This window comes from Polyodon spathula, chromosome 13, assembly GCF_017654505.1.
Source record: "Polyodon spathula isolate WHYD16114869_AA chromosome 13, ASM1765450v1, whole genome shotgun sequence".
NCBI classification, from domain to species: Eukaryota; Metazoa; Chordata; class Actinopteri; order Acipenseriformes; family Polyodontidae; genus Polyodon; species Polyodon spathula.
Window position 1 is genome coordinate 26,370,268 of NC_054546.1, and position 11,042 is coordinate 26,381,309.

The 11,042-nt window shown below is 41.5% G+C and overlaps 1 long non-coding RNA gene across 1 annotated transcript; it reads right to left on the minus strand.

Moving 5' to 3' along the window:
• Positions 1-1,141: 1,141 nt before the first annotated feature.
• Positions 1,142-3,662, minus strand: LOC121325750. Its single transcript, XR_005951365.1, has 3 exons — positions 3,477-3,662; positions 2,771-2,875; positions 1,142-1,304 (listed from the first exon to the last, which is right to left on the minus strand). It is a non-coding gene; the product is annotated as an uncharacterized LOC121325750 (long non-coding RNA).
• Between the last annotated feature and the right edge of the window lie 7,380 nt (positions 3,663-11,042).

Sequence of the window (11,042 nt, forward strand, 5' to 3'; positions counted from 1 at the left end):
TCAGTTGTAACAGATAAGATGTCTGTCTTTTTTCTTAATGACTTCATTTTTCATAAAAGTCTCTAAGCCATGCCATTTACCACCCCCTTCAGGACACCTAACCACCTGAACAACAAACATCAATGATTCGTCAGCCAAAATGATGCTATGATTCTGCAGCAAGGAGGCGATTTGACTGAGAAATTCATCAGAGATAGAACCGGTCATCTGTAAAAATTTGGTCTCAAGGAGTCAACAATTCTATTCAGCATGTTTTCTAGAGCTTCGTGCATTACAACGAATATCTCAGCATATGAGTCGATGTTATACAGATGGGAGAAATTAAATCTATGCCTAAGTTCAATATTGTTAAAAACAGGGCACTGACTTAACTGTACCTCCTCCAAACCCCAAATATTTTCAGTATTTTGATCAGCTACCGCTTCTACAACCCCATCAACAGATTGCTGTGTAGACTCTTGAGACCCTGAGGGACCGGGTCTTTCAGGGTCATTGCACCCTTCACCGTGGATTATGGGTGATCTAGGGTGTTGTAACCCTCAGGTTCCTGGTTGACCCGAATCATTATTGCTAGGGTCATAGTTTAAATGTTCAACAACATCATCACTAACACTAGGGGTAGGAGACAGCTGCCCCCTTAAAGAACCTCAAGATTACAAACAACATGATTTAAATCATTTAACCGATTATTAGAGCATCAAAATTTTCACCATCATTTTGAGATGGAAGTGTGGTTGTGAAGGGGTGAGGCAATGGTCGTGGAGTTAGATTAGAGTCTTTAAGGGAGATCTCAGAGGATTTACCAGAAACAAACAGTCTAGTTTTAGAAGGAATCTTTTTAAGATTTTTTAAACCAACTACATCAATTTCATTATGCCTTTTCTTGCAGGTATGCTTTTTTGACTTATCCATTTAAAAGAAAACAAAAAAAACATCCAAATAAATGTATGTGCGTGTGTGTATAAGCGCAGGTTTCTAATACAGTGAAGCAGCCTTCAGGATTGTAGAATGCGGCAGGATTGCAGAGTCTATTTACATTGATGTCTCGATCATCTATAAAAGAACTATGTATAAAAGTTATAACTTTTACATTTATAAGTTTTAAAAATAATTACAAAAATAAAAGTAAACTTACATGCACAACCTTCTTGGGGCTGATGGACTTGAACCTTAACTGCTTGTATATTAGGAATAGGGGGATTATTGTTTGAGAAATGCAAGTTTCGGAGGGAAACATATCAAGTTCAAGTTCCTTTGTGTAGTCAGCCTCTTCTTCAGGGGTCATCAGGTATTCAGTATCTGAGCTGTGACATCCAAACATTTTAAAGAGAAGAAATGACAATTATCTAATCAACACAATCAGCCATCTATTGAGACCTGTTGTATACAAATGTCTAAGTGGATCAGATCCTAACCTAGATTGTTTAAAATCTCCTCGGTAGCACTTGCGACTTGGGATGGGTTGTATTGGGCTTCCAAGATCTCCTCAATTAAAGCATCAGTTGGTTCATAATTAGTATCTGATAAATTCGGATCATAATCTAGAATTAAAAAATAAATAAAAATACACTACTGGTCAAAAGTTTTTGTTCATAGAACAAAAAAACAACTGGAGATAAAAAAAAAGAAATCATGGAATCGTTTTGTTTAACAAAATTGAATCTAAATTTTTGACTCATCAAAGTAGCCACCTTTTGCAGATATAACAGCCGAACACACTTGTGGCATTCTTTCTACAATGGAAATCAAATATTGTTTGGAAAGTTCTTCCCAACACTGTTGCAGAAGTTCACACAAATGTGTTACACTTGTAGGTTGCTTTGCTTTCACCCTTCTGTCCAGTTCATCCCAAACCAGCTCGATGGAGTTTAAGTCTGGAGACTGTGCTGGCCATTCCATGATTTGAAGCCTACCGTCTTGTTCTTTTCTTCTAAGGTAGTTCTGACATAGCCTGGAGGTATGTTTTGGGTCATAATCTTGCTGTAGGATGAACCCCTGACCAACTGGGAGTATACCAGAGGGTATTGCATGGCGCTGCAAAATGCTGTGTTAGCCGTTTAGGTTCAGGGTGCCACTCACTCTGTGCAAGTCACCGACTATGGATCCAGCAAAAGATCCCCAGACCATCACGCTTCCTCCTCCATGTTTGACAGTTGGTGTCACACACCAAGGAACCATCCTTTCACCTACTCGATGGCCTACAAAAACCCTGCTTGATGAACCGAAGATTTCATTATGATAGCAATATACGACTTCCTGCAGTACAGTACTGTCCAAATAATGCTTAAGAGGGTGTAGTAACACAGTCTGTTCTAACACTGCTTTTATACAGACAGAGGGTTTGTAAGTAATCAACAAAAGTTAGGACAGCTGTAGGAATTGTTAGCATCAACTTTCAAGGCTTAATTTACTTCCATTGCTGCAGAACAGCTGTAAGTTGTTAACCCATTACTTGTTCCCTGAAAAAGTTTTGTGTAACTCTGAAATGTACATTATTTTTCAGTTTTTGATAACTTAAACTTTTTTTTTTAACCTCTGGCAGTTTACCGCTTACCTTTGTACCATTTCAGGTTATTCACTGGACTTGAACTGCTTAAATTTCAATAAAAACTGGAAAAATGGGGGTGTTCTAAAACTTTAGACCGGTACTGTACATTTAGTATTTTTACCAATTTTAATGTTTATTATTCTTTTAACAACCTTAAAGAACAAACTGTCTAAACCCTAACACTAGCTGACATAAATAATTACAAAAAAGCATGATGCATACCTGTGTTTAAATAGCCAAAGGTAAGACTTGTAGAGGGGGCACTGAATGGGTCAATTTAAACATCCTTTGGGTCATTTGGCCTGGGGTCTAAAGCAATCACAGATTCTATTAAATAAAACAGCAAAAAAAAAAAAAAACAGAACATAAATAAAACAGCACGTAAATAGATACAAATAATAAATAATACAAAACAACGACAGTCAAGTCTTCAGACCCATTATAAACAACCAAACAAAAAACCAACTAATATTTCAAAGGTAGCCAAAATAAAATCATGCATCGGGTATTTTCTATTAGTACACACCAAAAACGTTCTATAAATTTGTTAAACAAACTTAAAAAACAGCACATTTCAAACAAAGACAGTAAGTCAAAAATAACCATACCAATATTACAAGAACAACTTCATTTGTTTTTCAAAACAGCGTTCCTAAAAACAGCTTTTTGGATGTTACTGTATTAAAACAACTCTCAATGTTATAGCTGAGCAGAGTAAACAGGCCCTTTTTATAAACAAAACTGTTAACAAAAAACAAACAACCAATATTTCAAATGTAGCCAAAATAAAATCATGCATTGGGTATTTTCTATTAATTCACATCAAAACCGTTCTATAAATTGATTAAACATACTTAAAAAACAGCACATTTCAAACAAAGACCGTATGTCAAAAATAACCATTCCGATATTATAAGAAAAAACTCACCCAGTGAAGCGTTGTTCATCGTTGCTATTAAAAAGAACATACTGGTTAGTCAGTCTTAATTCTCCTCTTATATGGGATGTATTCGGGGTTGAGGGGCACGATCCACCTACATCCTGCTTGGTACAATAAAAAAAAAAAAACCTTTGATCAGAGTTTACAGAATAAAATTTCAACACGTCTGGGTAAATAACACATCCTGCTATGAATATTTTTTCAGCGAAGGGAACACTTACGCATGGGACAAGTCTATTCAATACACATCAACCCTTCATTTTAAGATCGATTGTTTTATATATATATATATATATATATATATATATATATATATATATATATATATATATATATATATATATATATATATATATATATAGTGTCTTTTTTAGAAAAAAAAAAAAAAAAAAAACTCTTTAAATTTTTAGAAAAAAAAAAAAAAAAAACTCTTTAATAGTACCTAATATCCGTAGTTTTGGGTCATCATTCGTAAACTAAGTAAGCATTTGAGGGTCAAAGGAACTCCTTCCATGGCCGTTTCTTTTGATAAATAGACGCCCTAAGGCAATATTATTGCGAAAAAAAAAGATCCGTAGTCGGGAATTTTTTTATGTGTACATAATGATAAAAGCTAAATTCTAATATAAAATATATATATCTAATAATATATATATATATATATATATATATATATATATATATATATATATATATATATATATATATATATATATATACAAAAACCTTTAGTTTAATATTTGCAATGAAAATGTGGTTCCTGCCTTTTCAGACGTGTACCAACATATTTGTTTGGGGGGGAGAATCGAACCATTTTTAGACACGTCAGATCTAGCAAAAGGCCAAAAAAGCAACCCTTTTCATTTTGGAAAGATCTTTAACCTGCAAAGACGTTTCTCAAGCTTTCTTCAGAGCCTCTAAATAAACACGTTTTTTGAAAACGGTAAGACTGCGTTAAAACAGCCATATTTACAAACTGCTCTAGATTCTTTAAGGATCAATTGTATGCTGCTTTATTTTACACTTTTAATGTAATTTATTATGTTTATTATTATTTAAGAGGTTTGTAACAAATATTTAAACCTTGTATTTTTATAGTGGTTAACTTTTCCAAGGCAGGCATTGTGAGTCGAATCACGGGGGTAACCCTCATTGTCTTCAATAAAATCAATATGTAGATGAGAATATAGTGTTTTTGTTATTATACATATCTTAAGAGAAGTTTTTGTTTCATTTAGACACAAAATATAAAGATGATTGTTTTCCTATTGTAGGGGCCTAGATGCTAACCAGGAACTTGTGTGTGTGTTTAACAAATTAGTTATCATTTGAGATAGGTGTAAAATGCTGTATAATTATAAATCCTGTTATTTTATGTTTTTTAGGAACGGACCACGAAGACCTCTCTCTATTTTGGATACCAAGGTTTTTTTTTTTTTTTTTTTTTTTTTTTTTTGCTGTAAATGTTTTAAGGAAACCATGACCTGGTTAACACAAGCATTGCTATCACCCTCTGTTCATCCTCTCCCCCCATTGGCTCATTTCAGATATCCACTCCTCCAATCTCAGAGCTCCTTGGAAGCAAGCACTGATATTAAAGCTGGCTGGCTAGGCCAGGAGGAATCATTTACAAACAAACAGTATATTACTAATTACAGTGTAACTTGAACTTTATTTTAGATAAATATGACTCTTTTGATAATCTTGTACTTTGTCTAAACCTTTCTCTTTTGTTTACACTGTTACTTGTTTAAGTTTAGTTGCTGTTCAAGGTCTGTTTAGGGGTTGTTTTTGTTAACGTGTTCAGTCTCCATTTTGTTCCTGATCCTCCTGATGTTTTCCAAATTGCTGTTCACCACTCAACCCGGTACTACTTGACAGACTCATAATTTTCTGCGAGTTACGCCCCACAGCTGGGGCACAGCTCTGCCATGGGGTTCTTTAAAAATACCTCCCAACTGTCATCCCTGACTTCCTCCTGCTGTTGCTGCTGCAGATTTTTTATGCTCCTCCTTCTTCTCACCTTCCTCTCCTGGGCCGGTTCCTCCTCCTCTTGGAAGGTGCAGACAGCCACCATGTGCCCGTACACCCCACAGGCAAGGCACCAGTCTTGGTCCTCCAGACCACTGAGGAGCTCCTCCAGGTCCGTGCAGCCATCTCTCCAGCCTTCCATTTTTTTTTTTTTCAAAAAAAAAAAAAACTCCAATTCCCGCTCTGGTCTGCATCTAGGAGGTGCTGGTAATCCAATGATGACACCACGTGTCACAAAGATGGCCGGAGTGGGGGACGTCAGACCAGAAACAGGAACCAGGAAATAAACGACAAAGAGGTGGAGTTGGGTGGAGCTGAGCACTTGCTTGCACTCAGCATTTAATGAATTAACAGAACAGTCAATAAAAAGGGTGTAACAAACAAAAAACACAGGACACAGCACATTCGCCAAAACAAAAGAGACAAACAAAACAGACTACACAGACAAACACGGTGAGCTTCTATTTGAATTATTATTACTAGTATTATTATTATTACCTCTGTCTCCAATCCTGTTCTCCACTCATTAAATAATTAAAGACATCTTTACTGATGTGTTATAAAAATGCTTAAATGGCAACAACCACTCTAATTTCAGTGCCTGAGCACCGATCAAGCAATCTGTTTAATTTGTTGTGTCAAGGCAATAAAAATCTGTGGGTAAATCAATTTTTTTTTTCTGCGCCTTCAAGCAGTGTTGCCAATTTAGTTAATTTCTCACCAACTCTAGTGACTTTAAGGGCTGACGATTATCCTGTATTAGCAACATCCTTTTATAGAGTGATTGTCAGGGTAATTAAATGAAATCCAATAATGCCATGCCCAATTTGAATATGCAAGTAACTTCAGTGCATTCCTTTCTTAGCAACGGGCTCAACAACCATGAGCCTGTTTCCCAGGGAGACCAGCATGATCACCCCCTGCGTTACTGTACTTCCAGATTTAGGGCTACACCACTGCTCATGATATGGTTCCCTAACATCAGTAATACATTTTGCAGAACAAGAAACAGTGATCTAAGGTGTTGAATATTTTACAATTAAAGAAATGTGAAGTATAAAATGTGATGATGTACCATTTTTGCCGCCCCCTTCAATTTGCCGCCCTAGGCTATATGAGAGACTATTAAAAAAACATGGATGTAGTTAAAGCTCCCTGTATGATCTGTAGATTCATAAGTTATCTGTCAATAAATCCACTTGATTTGAAAAGACAAGTAGCATTTAAGTATAAAACATTTGTGTAACATTGATAACTTTTGGAATACATAACATTAAAACTATTAATACATATAACAATAACAGCTACTGCCGTGATCCTCACCAGGAGCAGTGGAATGATGATGGATGGATGGATGGAATAACACCTACTGGAATGAAGCAGGTCATTGAAATATGCATCCCAGCCCTGTGTTGTGTGGTTATTTTATTTCACAAAAAATAGAGACTCCACTACAATACACCAACATTAACACACTACACGCAACATACAACACAAATAAATAGCCCAGGGGCGGGGCACATATACCCCCCCTTGTGCAAAGCACACTTGGCCTCAATGGCCACCTACCCCCTTAAAAACCCAGCAGTCCAGGTCAAAGTCTTGGGCCGGGAAGGAAGGCTTCACTGGACCAATGGCTGAAAATGCTGTCAGCTCCCCTGCCTGTAGTGGCACGGCTGACAGCATGGTGGTCCACTCCCGCAGCGGAAAAGCTGCTCTGTCCCGTTGCACCCCTGGCAGCAGAAAAACTGCAATGGTGGTCCTCGGACCTCCTCACCCTTCTTCGTGGCCGGCAGATCCCTCTTGTGGGGCTCCGGCCACAGTACTTCCTGCAGCAAAAATGCTGCCGGGAGAGCAGGTCTGCTGGGGTTGGTGGTCTCTGGATGTCCTCCGCCCTCTTCACAACCAGCGGCTCCCTAGCTGACAGCGGAAAGGCTGTCAGCTTTCCGTCTGACAGCAGACCCATTAATGGCTTCCAGGCTGGTTCCTCCAGCCCCACCATATCCCCAGAGCTGGCCGAGACCCCTGGCACAGCAGTTCCGGTGACCCCAGGCACTGTGGAGCAGCAGGCAATCCCAGGCAATGCGGAGCAGTAGGCAACCCCAGGCGATGCGGAGTGGCAGGCACCCCCGAGCGATGACATGAAGGCATCGCCGAGCAATGACATGAAGGTATCGTCAAGCGATCACGGAGTCAGGACCTGTTGAGGTGCTGTGGTTGGCCACTGTGGCAGTGGCTGCGTCGGTACTAGCCCTCTTCGTGGTCGTTGCGGCCAGGTTGTTTTCCGCCGTGCTCCCCTCAGCAGACTATGCAGTGGCTGCTGAGGAATGCCAGCATCATGTCCTGGTCCTTCTGGTGAAGGGAGAGGGAGCTTCTGCTCCTCTCATCCTGTGGTGATGGAGGCAGAGGCAGTTCCAGCTCTCTCCTTGTGACGTTGACGATGGGGAAGTGATACCACTAGGCATTCACCCTCTGCTGATGGAAGTGGACCCAGCAGGCATTCACCCTCTGCTGGTGGAAAGGGACCCAGCAGGCATTCACCCTCTGCTGGTGGAGGTGGTGGAGGCAGAGCCAGCTCCTGCTGCTCTGCTCCTCCTGGTGGAGGTGGTGGAGACAGAGGCAGCTCATGCTACTCTCCTCCTGGGGTAGCATGTAGTCTCCTGGCAACGAAGGTGGGAGCACCGTGTAGTCTCCTGGCGATGGAGGCAAAAGCAGCGGGTAGTTGCCTGGCAGTGGAGGCGAGAGCAATGGGTAGTCTCCTTCACTTGCAGGGGACTGGTGCGGCTCTCCCTCACTTGCAGTGGACAGGTACGGCTCTCCCTCACTTGCAGGAGACAGGTGCTGCTCTCCCTCTCACTCTGGGGGTGAAACCAGCAGGCATTCTTCCTCTGCTGGCGGAGATTGGGACAGCAAGCATTCTTCCTCTGATGGTGGAGGGGAAAACAGCTGTCTCTCTGGCTTTGGATTCCTGCGATCCCCCCGTCTAGGCGCTGTACTCCCGCAATCTCCCCATCTGGGCGCTGGACGCTCACGGTCCCCCGGTCTGGGCGCTGGATGCACAGGCTCCTCCCACTCGGGCATTAGTTCCCCCTCTGCATTTTGCTTGGGGCATAGGGCCAACATGTACTCATATACCCCAAAGCCGGGGCACAACTCCGCCGCAAGGTACTTGAAAAGGCCTCCAAGCCGTCGTCCCCGACCTCCACTTGCTGTTGCTAAACAGACAGACAAACGAGTAGACGAACACTAAACAAGTACTGTGTTGGCACATCCAGCACGCTGTAGCAATTGTTATATTCAAATATATCTCTCCAACCCTTTCTCCACTCCCGAACACACAACCCCTAGAGTGAAAACATGCTGCTTTTATGCAGCTGTACCAAGACTTGATTGCTAATCAATCATTCAATTGGAGTCTCAGATTAACTGCACGTGAATTAAACTAGTGGAATATCCCGTGCTCACATATTATTGAAACTCAGAAGGCTCCCCTGTAAGGCAGAGCGGAGATATTTCCTGTGCGCTGGACACATAGGATCGTTAAACAGGTTCTTCCGGTCCAGTGTGATAACCCATTCACCGGGCCAACAGCCTGGCGAGCCACCGTATGGCTCAGCCGTGTACTGAAGCACTCAGGCACTAAGGGTGCAGATGCACCGAGAACACTGAGTGAGGAGGAATACACTACTTGTGCACTGAAGCACTGGGGACACCGAGTGTTATTGACATGCTATGGCACTAAGCACCGAGACATGGACACGTGAAGTCAACACAACCCGGGGTAGCACATAGCATACACCGGGGTGGATACATAGCTCAAGTGACTGCGGTAGGCAATCTGGAGCGCAAGGTGCTGTACCATGGTGCAGAGCGGCGATAACCTGGTCCTGGACCGCGTGCAGTCACATCACGTGGCAGTGCATAGCGTATGTCAGAGTGGAGCACAGGCTCAAGGAGCTGCAGCATGTTAGGCAGGAATAAAAGTGTACTGCTTTTCTTACTGTAAGGTAGTAATAGGATCAAAATACAAGCTGATAGGAGATCACATAACCTGCAGACAGGAATGGACACCTGAGTCTGCTGTTCCCTTCCACTCAACAGTTATTTTTTTCCTTTAAACTTTATCCAGGGCATTTTTCAGCCACTTAATTCAATAAAAGTTATTATAAAATATCGGAGATGGCAATGAAACGTGATAAAGACATGAGTTCCTCACCATTAATGAAAAAGTTAAAGGATATGAGTACCGACCTCCCCGAGTCACAGCTGCGTGCTACTGTTGTGGATTTGCTGAAACAACAGCTCTGGGATTTGCAGCCCCTAATGAGATAAGTGATTCAGGAAGAACTTTGCGGTTTAACGGAGAGCCTGGGATCCTTGGAAAAGGATTTGAAAACATTTATTTCTAAATTTGACAATATGCAAGTAACTATTTGGACAGTCAAACAGGAGTCCAGACTCACTGTTGATAGATTGCACGAGAAACTGGTCCAGTACGAGGACAAACTGCGCCAAAATAATCTAAGGCTTGTTGGGTTAGACGAGGGTGAAGAGAAGGATGACCCTATCAAGTTCCTCCAACATAATCTTCATAAATGGATTCCGACGTTGGAGGGCAGATCTATTGAGATCGAAATAGCCCACTGCATCTACAGTGGAAAGGAAGGGGACTGCACATCTTGATTTTCAAGCTGCTGCGTTACAACGACCGCCAGGCCATTCTCGCTGGAGCTCGGACCAGCTCCACCCTGCAGCACGGTGGCTGTTCACTTTGTTTTTTCCTGGATTACAGCAATGTCACAGCTCAGAAGAGATGGGACATGGTGCAAGCCATGAAACGTGTGCTTCAGAAGGGGATCAAGCCTTCCTGATTTCTCTGAGACTAAAGCATAATGAATGTTGGCAGCAATTAGTGCAATTAAAAATGTAAATAATGTATTGGTTACAAAACCTAAAGGAATTAATAAAACATTTCAAGAATAATATTCCAAATTATATGTACATCAGAGACAACTACAGATCACGCTTCTTTTGAAACATTAATAAGCGAATGTGACAAAGTGCCCACCCCTGTGTGTTTGCTGACAGCCGCACCATTGGCAGGATTTCCGTTGCCAGTGGTACAGTGGGAGGAGAGATTTGCCCCATGGTCAGCATGTCTGCTGACATCATGGCCAGTAGCAGCCTGGCTCCTGGCTAATGGCTACTGGCTACTGGCTACTGGCAACACTGCCGCCCATCAACCCCTTAAAGTCCCTGTTCTTGGCCCAGAACTTTGAGCGAGACTTTTGGGATTTTAAGGGGGGAGGTGGCCATTGAGGCGATGTGTGCTTTGCACAAGGGGGGTATATGTGGCACAGTGCCCGCCCCTCTTTATATTTTGTGTTATATGTTCTGTGTTAATGTTGGTGTATAGTCATTGGTACATGGGCTATAAATGGGTCTGTGTAACACGAGTGTTTAAAATGTATATTTGTATTTAGGCACGAGGATTGCACAGCACTTCATGTGCAAGTAAAAAGT